This window comes from Ranitomeya variabilis, chromosome 6, assembly GCF_051348905.1.
Source record: "Ranitomeya variabilis isolate aRanVar5 chromosome 6, aRanVar5.hap1, whole genome shotgun sequence".
In the NCBI taxonomy this organism is placed as follows: Eukaryota; Metazoa; Chordata; class Amphibia; order Anura; family Dendrobatidae; genus Ranitomeya; species Ranitomeya variabilis.
The window spans coordinates 492,753,892-492,780,669 of record NC_135237.1 but is presented as its reverse complement, the minus strand read 5'-3'; positions in this window follow the sequence as shown (position 1 = coordinate 492,780,669).

Sequence of the window (26,778 nt, the reverse complement as noted above, 5' to 3'; positions counted from 1 at the left end):
AGATACAGACTTATTTGTGTGCAGGAGGAGTTTACACTTTTCTGACAGTAGATGGCGATGTTGTTACTGTTATATGCTTAGTTGAATGTAATGCATATACTTGTACTTTGGTTTCACTTTCTCTCTGGCAAAAGCTTTTTCAGACTTCCTGTTATGCTGTATTAAGAAGCTGATGCATGTACCTCATGTTCTGTGAAGATGAAAGTTGAATTACCCCATGTGATCTACTCTCACAAGTTTCTTTTTCGTCCAAACTATGCAACAATCCTCGTATTGGGGTGACAAGAGGGCTTTATCAGTACTACATTGCCTATTATTTCATCAGTGACAATTTTCTTTGGTCACACTATACGCTCGGAATTCAGTAATTACAGCTCTCTACAGTGTCCACGTATTTTATATGACACTGGATTGTTTGTGACGCACTGGCATACCATTGCCATTATTTGTATTATCTCTGTAGCAGCACATTTTGAGTAATGATTTATGTGACCCCACATCTCCGGTGATATTAATTGCTTTTTCTCACAGTGTGGTATCAAGACCAGTATTTTTTGTATACTGGCCCTCAAGTTTATGCAAGAACAAATATTCACCCCTCATGTCTGTTTGTTTTACTCCTAATTATACAGTGATTGGCTTCTGAGCGCTGTTTGGAACTCTATTAGTTTTAAATTTACCCTTTACATTTTTCACTCTTGGTTTCATTGCTGCCATTTGGTAAATTTGAAAAAGTTCATTTTTTTTCTCATTAATGTACAATCTGCACCCCATCTTGACTGTAAAAAAACAGAAATGTAGAAATTTTTGCAAATTGAATAAAAACTGAAATATTAGATGGTCATAAGTATTAAGACCCTTTGCTCAGACAGTCATATTTAAGTGACATGCTGTTCATGGGAAGAGCCGAGAAGAGCACCAGAATTGGCATATCTAATAGATGCACCTTTTCTGGGGCAGCTTCAAGCTATTTTTAGGCTGAGGACAACCAAAATACATGGCCTCTTACTAGCCTGAATATACCATCCCCCAGCTGTCTGCTTTAGATTGGCTGGTTGTGAAAACCCCACGCTGTGTCTTTAAAATCTTTAAGTAATTTAAAAAAAACGTAGGACCCCTCTTTTCTTGATAATCAGCCATGATAAAGCAGACAGCTGAGGGAAGCAGAAAGCCCTCAGCTGTCAGTTTTGCCTGCGCTAGTTATCAAAAATACAAGAGACCCCAGGTCATTTTCATTTTTAAATTTATATTACAGGCATTGGCTGATGAATACTCCCACTAGCAGTGCCTGCGCTCGCTGTTATCAGCGACAGCAGGCGTATGCTGATGGAGCATTACCATCCCATCATCTGACACCTTTGACAGGTAGTAAATTTTTTAACACCGGCCACAGCTCCTGACTCATGCTGTCATCTAAAACTGTGGCTCTCTAACTGGTGGTAATAATCTTGCTACCAATTAGAGCCACCAGTGTTTCTCGTGCTGTCATGCACATGACAGCGTGGGAAACACCTGATGTTCAGGGTGCCACACCCAAACAGTAAAATGGACTTCATGGATAAGTCTGTCTTTGGGGTCCATGCCCAAAGAGTAAATGTTCGGCCTGTATTACGAACTTTACTGTTCGGGTTTGCACAGCTCTGCATATAATACTCTATGGATGAGTAATTGATTAAAGAAAAATTTTACACTGCTTTTTTGTTGTGTTATACCACCAAATGTGCAACAGAGCACGTAATACTGTAAGAATGTGTAACTGAATCCCGAAAAAAAAATTGTTGCTTTTTTGGAGTGTTATATAACACATAAATGTACCATGAAGCATGTAAAACTGTATGTATGAGTAATTAAATACAGAAAAAATGGCAGTGCTTTTTTGGAGTATTATATACCACAGGCATTTAACGCAAAGCACAAAGCACTCTATAAACGAGTACTTGAAATAAGAAAAAATTGTCAACTTTTTTTTGAGTGATATATACCACCAAAATCTACCACAGTGTACACAACACTCTATGGCTGAGTAACTGAATCACAGAAATGTTTTTCAGTGCTTCTTTGGAGTGTTACAGTTGGAAAAAAGTATTTAGTCAGCCACCAATTGTGCAAGTTCTCCCACTTAAAAAGATGAAAGAGGCCTGTAATTGACATTATAGGTAGTCCACAACTATGAGAGTCAAAATGAGAAAACACATCCAGAAAAAGAGGGAGTGAACAAATAGGGTAAGATAACACATAGAGAAAAGTTAACAGTGCACAAACAAACAATAAAATAAATGATGGCATGATCGAAAATGTCCTAAAGGGGCAAAGCCACACTAGACATGACCCCTCCCTAGCAGGTAAATAAATCCTAGCTTTTATTGTACTACATGAAAAATAATTATTTGACGGGGTACTGTATTAAATGACCAACCTAATTTACCATAAATAGATCATTGAATATGTGTGTATAAACTAATCTGCTACATAAACTTCCCAGGATGTTTATATTAATTTGTGGTTATTTAAAACTGTATTAAATCATGAGTGCAGCGGTTCAATAGCTTACCTGTGCCAGCTAGTTAAGGAGATAGAGGGTAGTAGGCGCTATGTGCGCTGAGATGTATAGGAGAGTAAAAGGGGAGTGTGTGCTGAGGTGAATGCCAGTCAGGAAGTGCATCATAGCTGGGGAGCATGTTACTATGGGGCGTGTTGTTACTATGGGGCGTGTTGTAACCATGGAACATGCATGACCAGAAACATGGGATACATAGTATTAGCATGGACTGCCTACCGGCGGCAGACCGCTTCTAGTAGACATTTGGTATTTTCTCCGAATATAATTACACTTCAGGCCAGATTTAGCCTGTGGGCCTGAATTTGCCATGCAATCTTCTACAGTATTCCTTTCTGCTGTACATTTGAAAATCAAAAGTTCCTCCCAATAAGTGCCATATTGCGCAAGTATTTAAAAGGAATTGAAATGCATTGTTTGAAACCACAATGAGGAGAAAAAGACAAATACTGCTTCTTACCATTGTTAAAGCTCTTCCTGATTTTGGTTGCAGAATCTTCAGAAAAACCCGAAACAGGTTAAAACACTCTGGGAAAGTGGAATTCTAAATGCATAATGAATGGAGGTAATATACTGTATTTGCTGCCAAAGTCAAGATGCACTCACAAAAGAAAACCTGTACCAATGTTTTTGCTTGATAGACTAAACCCAGTTTTCCAAGACACCTCATGGCAAACTGTATTTAGCTTCAAAGAATTTACATCTGCTACTTAAGGTGCTTCAAGCAACAAGTGAAAGAATGAAAGCCATTGTATTACCTACAGATTTAGCAAACATATTGACAATGAAAGTTGTTCAATGCTGGACAACCCCTTATCAAAGTCCCCAGCGTGTTCCATAAATGAAAAAAATATATACCTACCTCTGGACCAGTGCTAAGTGTCCTCTCTCAGCCTTGTGTTCCCTTCCAGTCTCCTGATATAAACAGTGTCACAAGACAGCTACAGCCAATCAGCAGCTGCTGACTGGCCGCAGCATTCACAACTCTATTCACGGTGAAAAAACACAGTTAGATTTGACATCACTACAGCTACTCCTGAAATGTATTTCATGGATCAGAAAATCCCTCAAAAATTACATTGTGAAAGTTGAAACTCATAGTGAGTCAGATGGAGACAGTTCCATAACTTCGAGATCTAGGTCATCATGAAAACATTGAAGTTGAAAAACTGTCTACAGGATGAAATCCTCATACTATATCTCCACTTACATAAGAATCATGCAGTACAATACCTCTAGTGCATAAATTTAAGAACCTGTGATGGAGCTAATGGACTTCTGTTATCTATTACTTGTACTGCTGGAGGCAGAATACAGGTTATCAGAGGTTATGACAGCAGTTATGAAATATTGTACAGTAACTATAGTTGTCAGCCTGTATAATGGTATTATACATATCATATGTATGCTGCTAATTTTGGCATGTGTATTGCTAACATTTAATGTACTTAGAATTTTTTTCATGAATATATGATGATATAGGTATATTACTGTAAGTTTTATTTCTGTATATCTATAGTTGCATTTTAATTGTTTCTTATAATAAGTATGGATATTTTCACCTTCTTGCACATAAAACATCTAGTGTAAAATAGCATACAAAAGACCAATAGGGTGACAGGAGGGTTATACCCCCATCAGCAGTTATGATAACATCTGATTTCTCCAGAGCATATAGCATACTTCTAAATAAATAAGAAGACATAGCAAAAAAACTTAACCCAACTCAGAACAGTTTTCTATAATTTCTCAAAACCCCCTCCCCAAAAAAGTTATTAACGTTGTCAGACAGACTTTTGTTTGAATCCTTACAAAGAAAACTGAATTTTGTGATGCACTTCAGCATAATAAATGGCAGCCATATCATCCCATGACTGGGGCTCTAATAGAGTGACAGAAGAAGCCCCATTTTCCTCTATTTTTCTAACTACTTAGATGCTGCGGTCAGCATTGGTTGTGGCATCAAAAGGTCTATACATCTGGTTTCATTTCTAGTTGCAGCAGTGTATCAGTAATACAGGTGCTTCTCCCAAAATTAGAATATCATCAAAAAGTTAATTTATTTCAGTTCTTTGATACAAAAATTGAAATTCATACATTATATAGAGTCATTGCAAACAGAGTGATCTATTTCAAGTGTTTATTTCTGTTAATGTTGATGATTATGGCTTACAGCCAATAAAAACCCAAAAGTTATTATCTCAGTAAATTAGAATAATTAACAAAAAACACCTGCAAAGGCTTCCTAAGCATTTAAAAAGGTCCCTTAGTATGTTTCAGTAGGTTCCACAATCATGGGGAAGACAGTCCTGACTTGACAGATGTCCAGAAGTTAGTCATTGACACACTCCACAAGGAGTGTAAGCCACGAAAGGTTTGTGCTGCCTAGTATGCCAATGATAATTCCAGAGAAAAGAACAGAAACCTGGATAAAGGAATGGGGGTTCAAATGAAAACAAACTCCATCTTCAGGATAAAACACAAAAAACACAAGTGCAGGACTGATCCCATGTGTGCGGGTTTAAGTAAACAGTATTTTCAAATACAGGCAGGAAAAAGATGCATGGGAGGCAGATGCTAAATCAATTGTCAATTTAAAAAAAGCTTTTCAACATGAAGCAAGAAAAAACAAACACGAGTACATAAATCAATTAAAGTGCTGTTGAAAAAACAATAGAACAGTTAAAACTTATAACAATAAAAAAAAAATATATATATATATATATAATATATATATATATATATATATATATATATATATATATATATATATATATATCATATAGGTACAGGTAGGTCACAAGAAGCTGAGTAAAACGATATCTTTGATCTGATGTCTTATTCCAGAGATAGCCATGTTTTTCTAATATGCAAATGAGCTGTTAAGATCTATGGGCCAGATACCGATCTGCACGAGAATCTGCCTGTAGGCAGGGCTGATCCTACTGACAGATTTAATTGGGATGACAGCATAAGAGGGATCAAACCCACTAGTGTATGGTATAGTTGTAGAGTGTAAGACAGATAAGCCACAGGGATAAAAGTAATGAAGGGTTCTCAATAAAAATGCAAAGATATAGTAAGAAAAAAAGAAATATGTATCTATGAAAATATATGTACACAAACATAATATGTCTAAAAAAAAAAAAATAATGAATAAAATGAAAAAGGAACCAGAGCACAATAAATTATATATCTATCTATCAACGCTGCTAGAGTCATACCAAAGTTTATGGTTTGTCCTGAAGAAAAAGTTTGTTTTACTTTGAAATGAGTTGACAATAAACTGCATTCCTTTATCCTGGTTCCTGCTCCTTCCTCTGGAAACATCATTGGTACACTTGGCAGTTCTGAAAAAAATCTTTTTCCTACTTCATGATTCTTAAACCTTTTTACAGCATCTACTGCCACATTCATCTTTATACTGGTCATATCATTAAAATGAACAAAGTGGTATAACCTTTAGCTTCTCTCGCCTTAACAGAATTAACTAATCTGTAGGTATGTAGTCATATATTTAATATTTTTAAGATATTAACACAACTATATACGGTAAATAATAATAATTACAACTATGATTATTATTAGTAGGAGTAATATAATCATCAATATAATTATATGTTTACTTTTAGTAAGGCTAAATAGATTTCACAAAGAAGAAAGAGGCTATAAAATAGAAACTCTTTTCCTAAAAGTATAGTGTTAACCTACCAGTATACATGTGTCACGCACAGAGTAGGAAAGACTAAGTACAACACCAAGGGATAAGGGAAAGGCAGCCAAACACTAGGGAAAGGGGAAGTAGAGATGCCTAGGCAGATCTAACATCACCCTGTGTGCCCTAAGCAACCCTATATAAGTTCTGCACCTATCGCCGAGCAGGATACCTAATCCCTGCCTGACCCTAGCAGTAAGTCCTGCTTAGGGAAGGACAGGGTAGGCACTGGTCAATCCCCACTACAACTAAAGATAGATGGGATTGACAAACAAGGGGAACATTTAGCTTGAGTAGACTCAGAGAGAAACACAGACGTCCTCTAAGCACCAAAGAGGAAGAAAGCTGACTACTATAGCTCCAAGCCTCAACAGGGGGAAATGGAATTATCACTGGCAACTCCCAGCAGCAAGTTGGGAGTCTATAAACACCCAAGTGCAGGTGTGTCAATTAGACCTAGGAGGAGTTGCCACTGGGTCCTAGAGTCAGAAGGACTAGGAAGGAGTCTGCAAAGCCAACCGCTGAGACCTTCTGCAGCTAGATGTAGTGCGAATGTCTGTAGCCTCTGACACACCCATGACAATATGTGTCCAATCAATGCAGTTTACTTGGCTCTACTAAATATTGATACAAGGTTTAATGAACTTGTTAAAATTCAGGATTTAATTTCTACATATTTATCTGAATGTAATAGTATACAATATTCAGCATTGGACAGACGTAGACATTTACGCCATAAACTCATCCTACAAAGTTCTAGAAAAAAATATATTTATATATAAATATATATACTACATTTATATAATATACTGTATTTATCTTTTCTCTCCAGTGTCACCTAAACAATCATTTTAATAAATGTATTTAAAGAAAACTTAGAGAAAAAAATATAACATTGTACAATTACCATATGAAAGGAATAAAAACATAATTTTCAAAAGAAGTGGATACAAGAATAAAGAGAGAAATTTTCATATATGGAATATACAGTATGTAAATGAAATAGAGTGTGCTGGAGGAAGAAAAGTAAATGAGTTAATTAGAAGCCTGCAATCATGTTTCTCCTCAACTTGCTGGAATAATTACCATGGCATGACATTGATAAGGGTTCATTTATTCTCTATAATTATATTTGCTTAATATATTTTAATTAATACAGTCCCTGACTTCATACAGTGGCTCATTTGATTTCCTTATATAGCGTAAGGTATGGGGTTTTCGTTTAAATTAATTCCCAATTATAAGTTATTTGTATTTCTTTATTATGTGAAAAACAAACACTTCATCCCCTTTATTTTCATGAGGATTGGAAATTCTAAAAGTCAGGCCCACACCTTTCATAAAGTGATGACATATCTCTGCATAATGCTACAAAAAACTATAAGGACCATAACTGGATGCACTTTGTTAGCAGTTTGACCTATAAAAATATAATAAGATGCATGAATCCATTTTGAATAAGCCACTCATAGAGCCAGTGTGGCAGAGCACAATTTTGTTGGGATTATGTACTACAGAGCCATAGTAACTCCATTTACCTCTCTACGGTGCCTCCATATGGCACTGTGTTACCGAGATCTTTTTCTTAGCCATATGATGCAACTATTTCTTGATGTGACTTGCGTTGCTTTCCAGTTTGCATAAGACACCCTCTCCTCCTACCTCAGCTCTGCAGAGCCGATATGCTCACTGATAGTGACTGACATCCTCCAAAGTGGTTGATACCTTTTAATGACTAACTGAAAAGATGGTAACAAATTGCAAGCTTTCGAGACTACACAGGTCTCTTCATCAGGCATAGACTAATACAAATTCTGAAGAATCACATATTTATGCACAACATAGAGAAAAAAAAAACATGGATAAGACAGGTGGCATGACGCAGAATTACCATGAGTGATAAACAGTTATGTCCATAAATGTTGGGCCAGTTCTTAGATAAGGAATGTTTTATTGTCCTCTGATTGGGGTCTCTGTTGTGATGACCCCTCATAGTCTGAAGGGCAAGTTCCTTAGATGAATGAATGTGTCGCACGGATTTATGTCTTTTTACATCAACTAAGGAACTTGCCCCTCAGACTATGAGGGGTCATCACAACAGAGACGCCAATCAGAGGACAATAAAACATTCCTTATCTAAGAACTGGCCCAACATTTATGGACATAACTGTTTATCACTCATGGTAATTCTGCTTCATGCCACCTGTCTTATACATGTTTTTTTTTTCCTGTGCCATGTTGTGCATAAATATGTGATTCTTCAGAATTTGTATTAGTCTATGCCTGATGAAGAGACCTGTGTAGTCTCGAAAGCTTGCAATTTGTTGACATCTTTTCAGTTAGCCATTAAAAGGTATCAACCACTGAGGACTCTAAATTCTAAACATTTTTCTATCTACTGGCTAACACGGTACCAAGATATATATCTTTCCTGTGACATCCTCCATTCACTCATTCTGCATCTCCCTGGATAATTGTTAATTGTTATGTACCTACCCCAGATGATTTATTTGATGCGATCATGATGGGGCACACCTACCTTATGCCGGATTGAATGCCAACTGGTGAATGATGAGTGTCAAATCTCTCCGTTGGCATGGCTGATTCCGTCCACCTTGTCCTGGTTACACTCCTCCCTCTAGTTTGCTGTGAACTTTACCACTGCATCATTTATACTGTGGGGAAAATAAGTATTTGATACACTGCTGACTTTGTACATTTTCCCAGCTACAAAGAATAGAGAAGTCTGTAATTTTTATCGTAGGTATATTTCAACTGTGAGAGACAGAATCATAAAAAAATGTAGAAAATCACATTGTATGATTTTTACATAATTAAATTGCATGAAATAAGTATTTGATACAATAGAAAAATAGCACTCTGCACATACGATAGGGTCTTTCTTTTACCTTGTGCAACTCAAATACTTTTGTCCCAATGACTATATTATGGTTCTAATTTTTGAACCTTCTAATAATCCTTATTGCATACACTCCCCTAATGAGTCCACTGTAACTGGTGGATGAAACACACTGGGAGGGAATTAAGGGGCATTTTATAGGAAATTCACATGGGGCACGACATGGGTAGCTCGCTTGTGCCTTATACCTCTCCCCTATCCTGTGATTAAGGATGGCTTGCTTTGGACATCAAAGGGGTGAGACCGAACCATTTTTTATTCATGTACACTGATGATTTTTTGAGCACTGTATATTACATTTGTTGTGGATTGTATGCCCAAATATATGCTTCCTCTGTTTGCAGACATTTATATTAAAAGTTAGGTCTTAATCTCCTACTATTATCTATCTTTGCTGTTGCTATCTGCTTTCCTCTGCTCGAGCATGAAAACTTTTCACACTACACTCGTGGCCAAAGGTTTTGAGACTGATATAAATTTTAGTTGTCAGTTTGCTGCTTCATTGATTTTCAGATCTTTTTCTCTGGTGTTTCTAGGATTACGGAAGTACAATTATTAGCTTTTCATGAGTTTTAAAACTTTTATTGTGACAAATGCATCAATATTGACAATAGTCCCTCGATCACCAATGAGAATCTGTAGTTAATCCTCAAAATGCAATTTGACTAATAAAACACAAAAATTGTGATAAACTCCAGGCACTGGTCAGACAAGAATGGGTTATCATTATCTTAAACTCAGAGAGTAGCTGACAGCACAACTGGCAATGGGATGCCCGTCCTAGTCCCACGGACCAAAGTGGAAGTGTACATACCCAAAAAAATGATTAAGGACAGCATCCAATCCAGGTGAAAAAACACTTCTTTTATTGTGCCAAGTGCAACGTTTCAACCATCAAAGGTATTTTTCAAGCATACAAAATGATTAAAAATGGCGGCTTTAAATAGGGAATGGTTGTAAATCCCACCAATTTCTTTACAAGAAACCCCCCATATAATTTACATACAAATATATAATAAAGTGAACAATATATAAAAACACACATTAATCCATCACATTTACCTAAATAAATGTGTCAATTCTTATTTATATGGAGAGATTCCTAATAAAAACGCCATAGATGTCACTACTAGCACATGGAGAACATCAAACATAAATAAACAGAAACATGCTGTTGTATCTAAACCAATCGTTACATCAAACGGTGCTTTGGTCACTAATTCACTACCAATAAGATGTAACCTAACAAAGAGTGGTCACATGTCCAGTTTAAACCAATCACAGCTCAAAAAGAGTCAGCACCTCCAGCTTTGTTATACAGTGCCTACAAGTAGTATTCAACCCCCTGCAGATTTAGCAGGTTTAATAAGATGCAAATAAGTTAGAGCCTTCAAACTTCAAACAAGAGCAGGATTTATTAACAGATGCATAAATCTTACAAACCAAAAAGTTTTGTTGCTCAGTTAAATTTTTATAAATTTTAAACATAAAAGTGTGGGTCAATTATTATTCAACCCCTAGGTTTAATATTTTGTGGAATAACCTTTGTTTGCAATTACAGCTAATAATCGCCTTTTATAAGACCTGATCAGGCTGGCACAGGTCTCTGGAGTTATCTTGGCCCACTCCTCCATGCAGATCTTCTCCAAGTTATCTAGGTTCTTTGGATGTCTCATGTGGACTTTAATCTTGAGCTCCTTCCACAAGTTTTCAATTGGGTTAAGGTCAGGAGACTGACTAGGTCACTGCAACACCTTGATTTTTTGCCTCTTGAACCAGGCCTTGGTTTTCTTGGCTGTGTGCTTTGGGTCGTTGTCTTGTTGGAAGATGAAATGACGACCCATCTTAAGATCCTTGATGGAGGAGCGGAGGTTCTTGGCCAAAATCTCCAGGTAGGCCGTGCTATCCATCTTCCCATGGATGCGGACCAGATGGCCAGGCCCCTTGGCTGAGAAACAGCCCCACAGCATGATGCTGCCACCACCATGCTTGACTGTAGGGATGGTATTCTTGGGGTTGTACGCAGTGCCATCCAGTCTCCAAACGTCACGTGTGTGGTTGGCACCAAAGATCTCGATCTTGGTCTCATCAGACCAGAGAACCTTGAACCAGTCAGTCTCAGAGTCCTCCAAGTGATCATGAGCAAACTGTAGACGAGCCTTGACATGATGCTTTGAAAGTAAAGGTACCTTACGGGCTCGTCTGGAACGGAGACCATTGCGGTGGAGTACGTTACTTATGGTATTGACTGAAACCAATGTCCCCACTGCCATGAGATCTTCCCGGAGCTCCTTCCTTGTTGTCCTTGGGTTAGCCTTGACTCTTCGGACAAGCCTGGCCTCGGCACGGGAGGAAACTTTCAAAGGCTGTCCAGGCCGTGGAAGGCTAACAGTAGTTCCATAAGCCTTCCACTTCCAGATGATGCTCCCAACAGTGGAGACAGATAGGCCCAACTCCTTGGAAAGGGTTTTGTACCCCTTGCCAGCCTTGTGACCCTCCACGATCTTGTCTCTGATGGCCTTGGAATGCTCCTTTGTCTTTCCCATGTTGACCATGTATGAGTGCTGTTCACAAGTTTGGGAAGGGTCTTAAATAGTCAGAAAAGGCAGGAAAAAGAGATAATTAATCCAAACATGTGAAGCTCATTGTTCTTTGTGCCTGAACTACTTCTTAATACTTTAGGGGAACCAAACAGAATTCTGGTGGGTTGAGGGGTTGAATAACAAATGACCCTCTGAAAAAACTTTTCCCAATTTAAAAAAAAAATAAACAAAGAAATAACATTCTCTTTTGCTGCAGTGCATTTCACACTTCCAGGCTGATCTACAGTCCAAATGTCACAATGCCAAGTTAATTCCAAATGTGTAAACCTGCTAAATCTGCAGGGGGTTGAATACTACTTGTAGGCACTGTATATTTGATAGTGTGCCCATGTGGTTTGACCTACGTAGGTGAGACCACCATGGAGGTCAAGGCACGAATTGGTAAGCACAAAAGTACCATCAGGACCAAATTGGTGGAATTGCCGGTGCCTAAGCATTTTGTGGAGAGTGGTCACTCGGTTAGTCAGTTGAGGTTTAGGGTAAATGACAGTGTACCCCCTTGAGGAGAGGAGGTGATAGGGTCAGATTGTTGAAACAGAAAGAACTAAAGTGGATCTCTAGACTTGGTTCCCTTTATCCGGGAGGTTTGAATATTGAATATAACCTACAGTTATGTGCTTCTTAAACATACGTGCGGTATCTAGTCATTGTAGTTTGTTTTTAACAATTGGTTGTTTTAATTGGTGTTTTGTATGGAGAGTTTTCCTATGGTTTATTATTGTGGGGTCTGAATATAGACTACCTACATTGTTATTCTAATAATATAGCAATGGCCACTTTAAGCAAAATGTGCCTGTCCTCGTCAAATCACAAATGCTAAGCAGCTTGAGGCTGGGTAAGTACCAGCATGGGAGACTGGCTGGGAATCCCCGATATGATTGCTTGGGTGCCTTTTACTAGAAAAAAACAGGTGGTTGTCCGGGTAGCGTGTATAAAGATAAATTGGTCCCCTTCCTTTCAAGAAACCATGGATATGGTGTATAAGTGTTAGGCAATTAGAGGATATAGTTTTTTGAATGGCGAGGTTTTTTTAGCCTCTTGTTATGTGCATACGCCCAGTTAGAATAATGGTTCTCCTGTGGTCATTGTGGAAGTTAATATCATTGTGATGTATTGGCGTGATATTTTATTTTCCGAGGTGGAGTAGATTTACGATCCTGGATATGAAAATTTATATAAATCACATGCCATGATTATGTAATTTTGTCCTCCTACAGTGTGGGAGCCGGGACCGTGTTTGTGTGTGGCCGTGTCTTACGGCTCTCCTGGGCGTGTCCAATGGGCGCTGCTCATGTGGAGCTGGGTGTCCAACATTTTGGATTTTAAAATCATTTTTTCAAGCTGGTGTTATAAAGTGTTTTAATTTACTGAGATAATGACTTTTGGGTTTTCATTGGCTGTAAGCCATAATCATCAACATTAATAGAAATACTGTAAGCATTTGAAATACATCACTCTATTTGTAATGACTCGATCTAATATATGAGTTTTCACTTTTTGTATTTAAGAACTGAAATAAATTAACTTTTTGATGATATTCTAATTTGGTGAGATGCACCTGTATTTATATATACAAGACAGCTTTTTGCGTGTATTCTTTACCTTTTATATTTACTTTCTCTTCCCAACCATACTCTATACCATTCAAACATATACCTATGTGCATATTCACACATTAATCCGTTAGAATAATAATAATTTTATTTATTTAGCGCCAACATATTCCGCAGCGCTTTACAACTTATAGAGGGGACTTGTACAGACAATAGACATTACAGCATAACAGAAATCACAGTTCAAAACAGATACCAGTAGGAATGCTCGCAGGCTTACAAACTATGAGGAAAAGGGGTGACACGAGAGGTGGAAGGTAACAATTGCTTTAGTTATTTGGACCAGCCATAGTGTAAGGCTCGGGTGTTCATGTAAAGCTACATGAACCAGTTAACAGCCTAAGTATGTAGCAGTACAGACACAGAGGCTATTGACTGCATAAAGTGTATGAGAACATGATGCGAGGAACCTGACTATGTGTTTTTTTTTTGTTTGTTTGTTTTTTATTAGGCCACACAGGGATAGTTAGGTTAATGCATTGAGGCGGTAGGCCAGTCTGAACAAATGCGTTTTTAGGGCACGCTTAAAACTGTGGGGATTGGGGTTTAATCGTATTAACCTAGGTAGTGCATTCCAAAGAATCGGCGCAGCACGTGTAAAGTCTTGGAGACGGGAATGGGAGGTTCTGATTACTGAGGATGCTAACCTGAGGTCATTAGCGGAGCGGAGGGCACGGGTAGGGTGGTAGACTGAGACCAGAGAGGAGATGTAGGGTGGTGCTCAGCCATGGAGTGCTTTGTGGATGAGGGTAGTAGTTTTGTACTGGATTCTGGAGTGGATGAGTAGCCAGTGTAATGACTGGCACAAGGTAGAGGCATCGGTGTAATGGTTGGTGAGGAATATGATCCTGGCAGCAGCATTCAGGACAGATTGGAGCGGGGAGAGTTTGGTAATAGGGAGTTTTTGCAGAGTAGAAAGTAAGAAAAGGGCGAATTCTAGAAATATTTTTGAGATGCAGATAAGAAGAGCGAGCCAGTGATCGGATGTTGGGGGTGAATGAAAGCTCGGAATCAAAGATGACCGCAAGGCAGCGGGTGTCATGCGTATTCGCATACCGGAGTTGGCACTGCACGTTGGAGAGAGGCTGAATCTCTGCTGGATATGACGGGTGAGCGAGGCCCCGATCAGGTGATGTGGAGTTTACTTTGGATTGGTTCTACTGCGTCGGCCTGAGATTCTGGCGCGATAGCCAATGGCAGCCCCTGTATCAGACCATGCTGGTGATAGTGCTGTGATTTGCTGATATATTTAGTGCTCTGATTGGGTTAAACTGGACATGTGACCAATTTTTGTTGGTAGCCAATGGCAGTCCTTGTAGTAAACCATGCTGGAGGTAGCGCTGTGATTTGCTGATATATTTAGAGCTCTGATTGGGTTAAACTGGACATGTGACCACTCTTTGTTGGTAACCAATGGCAGCCCTTCTATCAGACCATGCTGGGGATAGTGCTGTGATTTACTGATATATCTGGAGCTCTGATTGGGTTAAACTGGACATGTGACCATTCTTTTTTGGTAGCCAGTGGCAGTCCTGGTATTAGACCATGCTAGAGATAGCACTGTGATTTGCTGACTCTTTTTGAGCTGTGAGTGGTTTAAACTGGACATGTGACCACTCTTTGTTAGGTTACATCTTATTGGTAGTGAATTAGTGACCAAAGCACCGTTTGATGTAACGATTGATTTAGATACAACAGCATGTTTCTGTTTATTTATGTTTGATGTACTCCATGTGCTAGTAGTGACATCTATGGCGTTTTTATTAGGAATCTCTCCATATAAATAAGAATTGACACATTTATTTAGGTAAATGTGATGTATTAATGTGTGTTTTTATATATTGTTCACTTTATTATATATTTGTATGTAAATTATATGGTCGGTTTTTTGTAAAGAGATTGGTGGAATTTACAACCATTCCCTATTTAAAGCCGCCATTTTTAATCATTTTGTATGCTTGAAAAATACCTTTGATGGTTGAAACGTTGCACTTGGCACAATAAAAGAAGTGTTTTTTCACCTGGATTAGATGCTGTCCTTCATCATTTTTTTTGGTTATCATTATCAGTAAGGGTTTGGCCAAGAAGTTGATATTCAGCTGCCAGGATGAGGTGCAGGAGTATTGAAAAATAAGGTTTAAACCTTTAAATATCGAGTCTTTACTGAAGCTTGATTAATTTGTCATTAATAACTTAAAAAGTTCTGAATTTCTGATTACTCTACTTCCGTCATCATAGAAACATCTTTCTAAAAGATCTAAACAAGTAAAAATGCTGAAGCAGCAAAGTGTGTGAAAACCAAAATTTGGGTCAGTCTCAAAACTGTAACTCACCTTTACATTTTTCTGTGTCAAAATTACTTGGTGAGAAAAGTGCACAATATGACAAATATTACTTTTATAGGAAAAAAGATGATGGTATTCCTGTATAACGACATAAATTTCACCTCTACTTTGCTATGAATGATTATTACGGTGTCAGAAATTCCAAAAGAATGTGTTACAAATATTATTCCAAAACTATATAGTGTGTAAATACCGGATTGTCGCCCCTTTTCTACAATAACATTCTCCACTCCTCAAAACTTTCTATCTGACACTGAGACATAGCAGTAGTGAATCTCATCCATTCTGCTACAGGAGCATTTAAAGGGTTATCCAGGACTAAATAATTATTTTACTATGAGACAAAAAACTAACAGGCAAGTATTTGCTAACTACTTAACAAACTACTAAGCTGCTCCATTTCAACTCATTGGCTTTTCTTTTTCCTTACTGCTCTGTTGATGGGACTTGACTGCCAACATCATGCTGATTGACAGCCGGATGCCCACAGGTATGCAGCGGAGCACTGGCTGTCAATCAGCATGACATCAACAGTCACAATCCGTCAACAGAGCAGAGCGGAAGAGAAGCCACTATTCTGTCGACATGATGGCAGCAGAACCTGCAAAATCACAGGTAGAATAAGTCTATGAGATCAGCGTAAAACGAAGATAGTTATCAACTACATGTCAGTTAACTCTTAGGCCCTAAAAAAAAAATTAACATAGTCCTGGATAAACACTTTAATGTGTCTGAAATGTATTTCAGAAGGTCATTTGACTTTTCCAAGCACAATAAAAATATCTAAAGAGACTATGATCAGGAATCACTCAGTCATGTACTTCATTGCCTAACTATATTTTTTTAAGAATTCACTTTCTAAAATTATATTTTTTAGTTGCATTGAACTAAAACCAACACATATTCAGTGGCGATGAAAATATATTTGAATAGTTTGTCCTGTTTCACCTAAATTAAAACTCAAATAAGATATTTTATAATTCAATGTACCCCGATTCTCAAAACATCTGGAAGGAGAACAGACATTGTCCTTTTCAATTAGTTAGTGTGCTCTGCCTGTGTCACAGATGAAAGAAAATAATATGAAATACCGTGGGAAAAGTGCATTAACATTACAGTAATAATTGATCAGTGCTTTCTGTGTCACAGAAATAAAAATGAATTATTCGACTGCAATTTTGACCCATTATTGATGAGAGTAAAATTGTAATAGATAATAAAAAATATAGAATTTTGGCAACACGTCTAACATACACATGTTACAGATGAAAAAAAGGATTAATACAAACACATCACAACTGAACTGTTTTATTTGTAAGTCTCAGAAGGAAAATTTTGGAAATCTTCCAACAAAATGCACTGAATATTTCTGTGACAATTTAGTTTAGCCACATTACAAATAGAATGAACTGTGCACTTTACCTGTGTCACAATTAGATATTAGAATGCTGCAGGAAAATATCAATGGTTCTGAGAGGTAACGTTGACCAAATTTTAATAGGACACCCACAGTGCAATATTTCTGAGCTGCAGAGCTAAGCCTCAACAACTGGACAGCATTATATCACTTTAACTTTAAAAACTGTTATATATGTCAGTTTCTTATTTTGTAATTTTGCTAAACATTTCAGTAACTCTGAATTCCATACACCTAGACTCACAAAACTTTCCCTTACTCTCTTTGAAATAGTCTAATTTCTAGATTCTAGCATCTATACAGCAAGTCTTGCAATACAAGACCATTTGAAATATTTTACCTTTTTGTATCACATTTATTGACCTTTTTCATTTGCAATGACACATTTAGTTTTATTGCAGTCACACTTCAGTTCCTTTCTAGATCATTGTGCTGTAAGAAATAACAGTCAAAGCTCTAGAGAAGGCAGATGCTCAGCAAAATATACCTTTAGTAATATAAGATCATTTTTCTTGGATAATATCCTTAAGGTACCGTCACACTCAGCGACGCTTCAGCAATATAGACAACGAGGCGATCGCTGCAGCGTCGCTGTTTAGGTCGCTGTAGTGACGTCAAACACAGCACCTCCAGAGCGATCCTGTGACGTAACGGTGACTCACTTATCGTTCTCACAGGTCGTTAGCTCCATGTAAAACATTGCTGACATCGTTGCTTTTGCTTTCAAACACGACGATACACGCCGACCTGACGACCAAATAAAGTTCTGGACTTCTAGCTCCGACCAGCGATATCACAGTGGGATCCAGATCGCTGCTGCGTGTCAAACACAATGAGATCGCTATCCAGGACGCTGCAACGTCACGGATCGTTGTTGTTCTCGTTGTAAAGTTGCTGAGTGTGAAGGTACCTTTAGTTTTGCTGCTTATCCATTCCTTTGGACTTGAATCAGTTAAGCAGTGATAATCCTTAGAAGATGGTATCTGCTATCAAGAAAGCAACCCCAAAAAATAAACAAAAATTACAAATTAAATTTGTTGTTTAGTCATTGGAATAGGTTAGTTTATGTTGAGTATAACTCATTACTAATAATATATATATTAAAAGCTAAAAATGTTGAAGGGGTTTTATTTTCAGTAAAGTGAACATCAATCACCTACAGGCTTGTAAAATAACATAGCCAGCTGGTGCTTACCCTGCCCCACTGCAGCACCGGCTCTCCACCTCTGCACCCGTCAGTGTTTTGACTACAACAGTTACATCGCATTAACAGTGCACATTACACAACAGACAAACACTAAGCCCAGCATCTCTGCTTAAGAAACTTAAAGCATGTGAAAAACTGCTGGAGACTAAAAGTCCTAAAACTCACAGGCAAATCGTTTCATCTGCCCTAGAACACTAGATTTATTTAAATGGCTAATTTAATTTTCCCTATAATACCAGTGATACGGACATTAATTCCTTTCTTATATTCTAAGGTTGTTGCCATAAATCATTAAAGACTACCTTTCACCAAACTTTTCATGTTGAACTGGACGCATGATGTAATAGTGGCTGCAGTATGGAATAAAACTGTTTTGTTTGTGTTAAATGTCACCTCTCTGTTAGGCCGGCGTCACACTACAGAGTTTTATGGACGTATGAGAGGCTCAAAAACTACGCATTGCACACGGACCAATGATTCTCTATGGGGCCGCTCCTATCTGCCATATATTTCTCAGCTATATTTTACGGGTAGTAAATCGCAGCATGCTGCTTTTGTCAGCGTATTGCTTAAAAAATCTGTCAATTAAAGTCTATGGGGCGAGAAAAATACGGATTACACACGGACCAGCAGTGTGACTTACGAGAAATACGCCAGACATCTCCAGGTGCCAGGAAATGTGCCAAGCCCTCAATCAGGAAGCTGAGACATGCTAAATAGCTGAAAAAGCCAGACAGACATCCCGGAAGTCTGGCGCACGCCTCCACGGAGTTGCAGCAGCATGGCAAACCTCATCAATGTGGATATGCTCCTAATCCTGGTCCAGGAAGGGACTAACGGGATGCCAATTATGCAAACCGGGCAAAAAAAGAGGCTGCTTGGAGGAGCATTTGTGGTATCCTTTTCCCAAATTATGACCAGCGACCACGAGAGGTACAGAGGCAACTAAGTAAGTACACTCCTGATTATCAAGTATTTCATATTACAAACTGCAGTAAGAACAATATTTGGTCACAATTATTATTTATGTTAGCCTGATTTTGTATGTGTATTGCAGCATTTCTGTAATGGTGCAGGACATGATAAAGGGGTTACGTACAGCATTTATAGATAATACTTACAGTTAGCAAATTGACAATGACAGACTGGTATAGAGGGGACAGGATCCTGTTCTTGTGTACTTACATTCTATGTTGTCCCCCTTTAATGGGATAGTGGTATTTGTGTGTGTTTATTTTGCTGATTGCAGATATTAAGTTAGAAGTGCAGCTTAGAATAGGGCCTAGTAAAATCTGTGAAATCAATGACACCTTGTGTTACCAATGTCCTTAGACATTATTTTCTTCTCTGTCATTACAGTGGATGATGTTATGAGACATTTGCGAAGCATTCGGGACCAGTACAGAAGAGAAAGGCAGCAGTGGGCCAGGAGTGGCTCATCTGCTCCAACCAAATGCAAATACATTCATTTTGACCTGCTGTCCTTTCTGGATCCCAGTATGGATCTCAGACCGTAAGTACAAACCTCATATCACAATACACATATGTTAGGAATGGGCATAGATGATTGTAATTTATTTTTTTTTACTTTCTCAAATAACAGAAGTCAATCCAACCTCACTGAGAGGGAGACAACAGGTTCAGATTCAGAGGATAGATCCTGTTGGTGAAGGAGAAGAGTTGGCTGGACCATCTAAGGCTCCTTCTATGATTCTCCCTCCGGATCCATCTTCGGATGCCCCTCATGTTTCTCAACCACCTGGTCCTGATGCTACAGCACCACCCACAGATGCACCAGCTTCACTGATGCCCGAGGATACTGGCCACAGCAGCAGCCCAACTGTTCCTCTTTAGGCCTCACCGCAGCCTACTGTGGCCTCACGCCGTGGCCGCAGAAGGTGAGAGATTAGTGCAAGCCAAAGGAATGTGGACTGTCATGATTCCCAATGGCAGGGACATGGGCAAAAACGGACTAGCTCTAGGAAGATGGTATCTCAGGTAACCGCGATGCTGAACCTAACACGCAAATAAAAGTAGCCAGGGGGTGTACCTACGTTGTATCCCTAGACACCTCGCGCCAGCCGGAGAGCTAACTACCCCTATAAGAGGAATACACAGACCTGGCTTGCCTCCAGGGAAACCCCAAAAGTTATAGTAGCCCCCCACATGTAATAACGGTTAGGTAAGAGGAAAACACAAACGCAGTATGAATATAGATTCAGCAAAGTGAGGCCCTCTGACTAGATAGATGAAAATACAAAAGAGGACTTCGCGGTTACCTCAAAACCCTAAGCAGCCATCCTGAAACCACCTTAACTCCGTTATCAACTCATGACACCGGAGTAGTAATTTCAGATCACTAGAGCTTCCAGCAGCACGAGAAATATAAATGCATGCTGGACAAAACAAACACAAAAAGCCAAAGATTTCAACTTAGCTGAATTGCAGACTTGGAGCAGGTAGCAAGCAACAGAGATGCTCTGGTAACATTGATTGCCGGCACTAGAGTGACTGAGAAGCCAGACTAAATAGGAAACTCCCAATTTCCTGATGAAAACAGGTGCACTGGAAACACAAGACCAAAGTCAACCAGTACCACCAGTAGCCACCAGAGGGAGCCAAAAACAGAATTCACAACAGTACCCCCCCTTAAGGAGGGGGCACCGAACCCTCATGAGAACCACCAGGGCGATCTGGATGCGCCCTATGAAAGGCGCGAACCAAATCAGAGGCATGAACATCAGAGGCAGTCACCCAAGAATTATCCTCCTGACCGTATCCCTTCCATTTAACCAGATATTGAAGTCTCCGTCTGGAAATACGAGAGTCCAAAATCTTCTCCACAACATACTCCAATTCACCCTCCACCAGCACAGGAGCAGGAGGCTCAACAGAAGGAACAACCGGTACCTCGTACCTCCGCAACAACGACCTATGGAAAACATTATGAATGGTGAAAGATGCTGGAAGGTCCAAACGAAAAGATACAGGATTAAGAATCTCCAAAATCCTATAAGGACCTATGAACCGAGGTTTGAACTTAGGAGAAGAGACCTTCATAGGGACAAAACGAGAAGACAACCACACCAAGTCTCCAACACGGAGATGATGACCCACACGACGATGACGATTAGCAAACTGCTGAGTCTTCTCCTGAGAGAACTTCAAATTGTCCACCACTTGACTCCAAATCCGGTGCAGTCTATCCACCACAGAATCCACTCCAGGACAATCCGAAGACTCCACCTGACCAGACGAAAAACGAGGGTGAAACCCTGAATTGCAAAAGAAAGGAGAAACCAGAGTAGCAGAACTGGCCCGATTATTGAGGGCAAACTCTGCCAACGGCAAAAAGGCGACCCAATCATCCTGATCAGCAGACACAAAACACCTCAAATACGTCTCCAAGGTCTGATTAGTTCGCTCCGTCTGGCCATTAGTCTGAGGATGGAACGCAGATGAAAAAGACAAATCAATGCCCATCCTGGCATAGAACGCTCGCCAGAACCTAGACACAAATTGAGATCCTCTGTCAGACACGATGTTTTCCAGGATACCATGTAAGCGAACCACATTCTGAAAAAATAAAGGAACCAACTCCGATGAAGAAGGCAATTTGGGCAAGGGTACCAAATGAACCATCTTAGAAAAACGGTCACACACCACCCAAATGACGGACATTTTCTGAGAAACCGGGAGATCCGAGATAAAGTCCATAGAAATGTGTGTCCACGGCCTCTTCGGAATAGGCAAGGACAACAACAATCCACTAGCCCGAGAACAGCAAGGCTTGGCCCGAGCACAAACATCACAAGACTGTACAAAGGTACGCACATCCCGAGACAGGGAAGGCCACCAGAAGGACCTGGCCACCAAATCTCTGGTACCAAAAATTCCAGGGTGGCCCGCCAACACAGAAGAATGAACCTCTGAGATGACTCTACTGGTCCACTCATCTGGAACAAACAATCTCCCAGACGGACAACGATCAGGCCTATCAGTCTGAAACTCCTGCAAAGCACGTCGCAAGTCTGGGGAGACAGCAGACAAAATCACTCCATCCTTAAGGATACCCGTAGGCTCAGAATCACCAGAGGAGTCAGGCTCAAAACTCCTAGAAAGAGCATCTGCCTTCACATTTTTCGAGCCCGGCAAGTATGAAACCACAAAATTAAACCGAGAGAAAAACAATGACCAGCGCGCCTGTCTAGGATTCAGACGCCTGGCGGACTCAAGGTAAATCAGATTCTTGTGATCAGTCAAGACCACCACCTGATGTCTAGCACCCTCAAGCCAATGACGCTACTCCTCAAATGCCCACTTCATAGCCAAGAGCTCCCGATTACCGACATCATAATTTCGCTCGGCGGGCTAAAACTTTCGAGAGAAAAATGCACATGGTCTCATCACTGAGCAATCGGGACTTTTCTGCGACAAAACCGCCCCCGCTCCAATCTCGGAAGCATCAACCTCAACCTGAAAAGGGAGCGAAACATCAGGCTGGCGCAACACAGGGGCAGAAGAAAAGCGGCGCTTAAGCTCCCGAAAGGCCTCCACAGCCGCAGAGGACCAATTGGCAACATCAGCACCCTTCTTAGTCAAATCAGTCAGAGGTTTAGCAACACTTGAAAACCCAGTTATAAATCGACGATAGAAATTAGCAAAGCCCAAGAACTTCTGAAGACTCTTCAGGGAAGTAGGCTGCGTCCAATCACAAATAGCCCGAACCTTGACAGGATCCATCTCAACAGAAGAAGGGGAAAAAATATACCCCAAAAAGGAGATCTTCTGAACCCCAAAGATACACTTTGAACCCTTTACAAACAGAGAATTGGACCGCAAAACCTGAAAAACCTTCCTAACCTGTTGAACATGCGACTCCCAGTCATCCGAAAAAATCAAAATATCATCCAAATACACAATCATAAATTTATCCAGGTATTTATGGAAAATATCGTGCATAAAGGACTGAAAGACTGAAGGAGCATTAGAAAGACCAAAAGGCATTACCAAATACTCAAAATGGCCCTCGGGCGTATTAAATGCAGTTTTCCACTCATCTCCCTGCTTGATCCGCATCAAATTATACGCACCCCGAAGATCAACCTTAGAGAACCACTTTGCCCCTTTAATACGAGCAAATAAATCAGTCAGTAGTGGCAAAGGATACTGGTATTTGACTGTAATCTTATTCAACAGGCGATAATCAATACAGGGCCTCAGGGAGCCATCTTTTTTACCCACGAAAAAAAAACCTGCTCCTAAAGGGAATGAGGATGGACGGATATGTCCCTTTTCCAAGGACTCCTTAATATACTCTCGCATAGCAGCATGCTCAGGCACAGATAGATTGAACAAACGACCCTTGGGAAACTTGCTGCCCGGAATCAAGTCTATAGCACAATCGCAATCCCGGTGAGGGGGGAGAGAACTAAGTTTAGGCTCCTCAAAAACATCACCATAATCAGACAAAAATGCCGGAATTTCAGAGGGAGTAGATGAAGCAATGGAAACCAAAGGTACTTCCCCATGAGCCCCCTGACATCCCCAGCTTAACACAGACATTGTTTTCCAGTCAAGGACTGGATTATGAGTTTGCAACCATGGCAATCCAAGCACTAAGACATCATGCAAGTTATGCAACACAAGGAAGCAAATCACCTCCCGATGGTCAGGAGTCATACACATAGTCACTTGTGTCCAGAACTGTGGTTTATTCCTAGCCAAAGGTGTGGAGTCGATACCCTTCAGAGGGATAGGAACTTCCAAAGGCTCTAGGCTAAACCCACAACGTCTGGCAAAGGACCAATCCATAAGACTCAAGGAAGCGCCAGAATCCACATAGGCATCCACAGTAATAGTTGATAATGAACAGATCAAAGTTACAGACAAAATAAACTTAGACTGTAAGGTGCCAATTGCAAAAGACTTATCAACCTTTTTTGTGCGTTTAGAGCATGCTGATATAACATGAGCAGAATCACCACAGTAGAAGCACAACCCATTTTTACGCCTATAATTCTGCCGTTCACTTCTGGACAGAATTCTATCACATTGCATAATCTCCGGTGCCTGCTCAGAAGACACCGCCAAATGGTGCACAGGTTTGCGCTCCCGCAAATGCCGATCAATCTGAATAGCCATAGTCATGGATTCATTCAGACCTGTGGGCGTAGGAAACCCCACCATGACATCTTTAACGGCGTCAGAGAGACCTTCTCTGAAATTCGCCGCCAGGACGCACTCATTCCACTGAGTAAGCACAGACCATTTTCGAAATTTTTGACAATATACTTCAGCTTCATCATGCCCTTGAGAGAGGGCTAGCAAGGCCTTTTCAGCCTGTATCTCCAAATTAGGTTCCTCATAGAGCAACCCCAGTGCCAGAAAAAACGCATCCACATTGAGCAGCGCAGGATCCCCTGGTGCCAATGCAAATGCCCAATTCTGGGGGTCACCCCGCAACAAGGCAATAACAATTTTAACCTGCTGAGCGGGGTCTCCAGCGGAACGAGATCTCAGAGAAAGATACAATTTACAATTGTGCTTAAAATTCAAAAAGCGAGATCTATCTCCAGAAAAGAACTCAGGTATAGGGATCTTGGGTTCAGACATAGGAGCATGTATCACATAGTCTTGGATATTTTGAACCTTAGAGGCAAGAGTATTAAGATTAGAAGCTAAACTCTGGATATCCATTTCTCAACAGCAGAGATCTGAGCCATTCAGGGGTTAAGAGGAGAAAAAAAAACAAAAAAAAAAACAGCAGATTGCAATTATGGCTAGACAGAACCTCTGAGTAAAAAAAAAAAAAAAAAGGGTCAGAAACTTCTTTTTTTTTCTCCTTCTTTAGCCAATACCTTTAATACATTATGGCCGGCAATCCTGTCATGATTCCCAATGGCAGGGACATGGGCAAAAACGGACTAGCTCTAGGAAGATGGTATCTCAGGTAACCGCGATGCTGAACCTAACACGCAAATAAAAGTAGCCAGGGGGTGTGCCTACGTTGTATCCCTAGACACCTCGCGCCAGCCGGAGAGCTAACTACCCCTATAAGAGGAATACACAGACCTGGCTTGCCTCCAGGGAAACCCCAAAAGTTATAGTAGCCCCCCACATGTAATAACGGTTAGGTAAGAGGAAAACACAAACGCAGTATGAATATAGATTCAGCAAAGTGAGGCCCTCTGACTAGATAGATGAAAATACAAAAGAGGACTTCGCGGTTACCTCAAAACCCTAAGCAGCCATCCTGAAACCACCTTAACTCCGTTATCAACTCATGACACCGGAGTAGTAATTTCAGATCACTAGAGCTTCCAGCAGCACGAGAAATATAAATGCATGCTGGACAAAACAAACACAAAAAGCCAAAGATTTCAACTTAGCTGAATTGCAGACTTGGAGCAGGTAGCAAGCAACAGAGATGCTCTGGTAACATTGATTGCCGGCACTAGAGTGACTGAGAAGCCAGACTAAATAGGAAACTCCCAATTTCCTGATGAAAACAGGTGCACTGGAAACACAAGACCAAAGTCAACCAGTACCACCAGTAGCCACCAGAGGGAGCCAAAAACAGAATTCACAACAGTACCCCCCCCTTAAGGAGGGGGCACCGAACCCTCATGAGAACCACCAGGGCGATCTGGATGCGCCCTATGAAAGGCGCGAACCAAATCAGAGGCATGAACATCAGAGGCAGTCACCCAAGAATTATCCTCCTGACCGTATCCCTTCCATTTAACCAGATATTGAAGTCTCCGTCTGGAAATACGAGAGTCCAAAATCTTCTCCACAACATACTCCAATTCACCCTCCACCAGCACAGGAGCAGGAGGCTCAACAGAAGGAACAACCGGTACCTCGTACCTCCGCAACAACGACCTATGGAAAACATTATGAATGGTGAAAGATGCTGGAAGGTCCAAACGAAAAGATACAGGATTAAGAATCTCCAAAATCCTATAAGGACCTATGAACCGAGGTTTGAACTTAGGAGAAGAGACCTTCATAGGGACAAAACGAGAAGACAACCACACCAAGTCTCCAACACGGAGATGATGACCCACACGACGATGACGATTAGCAAACTGCTGAGTCTTCTCCTGAGAGAACTTCAAATTGTCCACCACATGACTCCAAATCCGGTGCAGTCTATCCACCACAGAATCCACTCCAGGACAATCCGAAGACTCCACCTGACCAGACGAAAAACGAGGGTGAAACCCTGAATTGCAAAAGAAAGGAGAAACCAGAGTAGCAGAACTGGCCCGATTATTGAGGGCAAACTCTGCCAACGGCAAAAAGGCGACCCAATCATCCTGATCAGCAGACACAAAACACCTCAAATACGTCTCCAAGGTCTGATTAGTTCGCTCCGTCTGGCCATTAGTCTGAG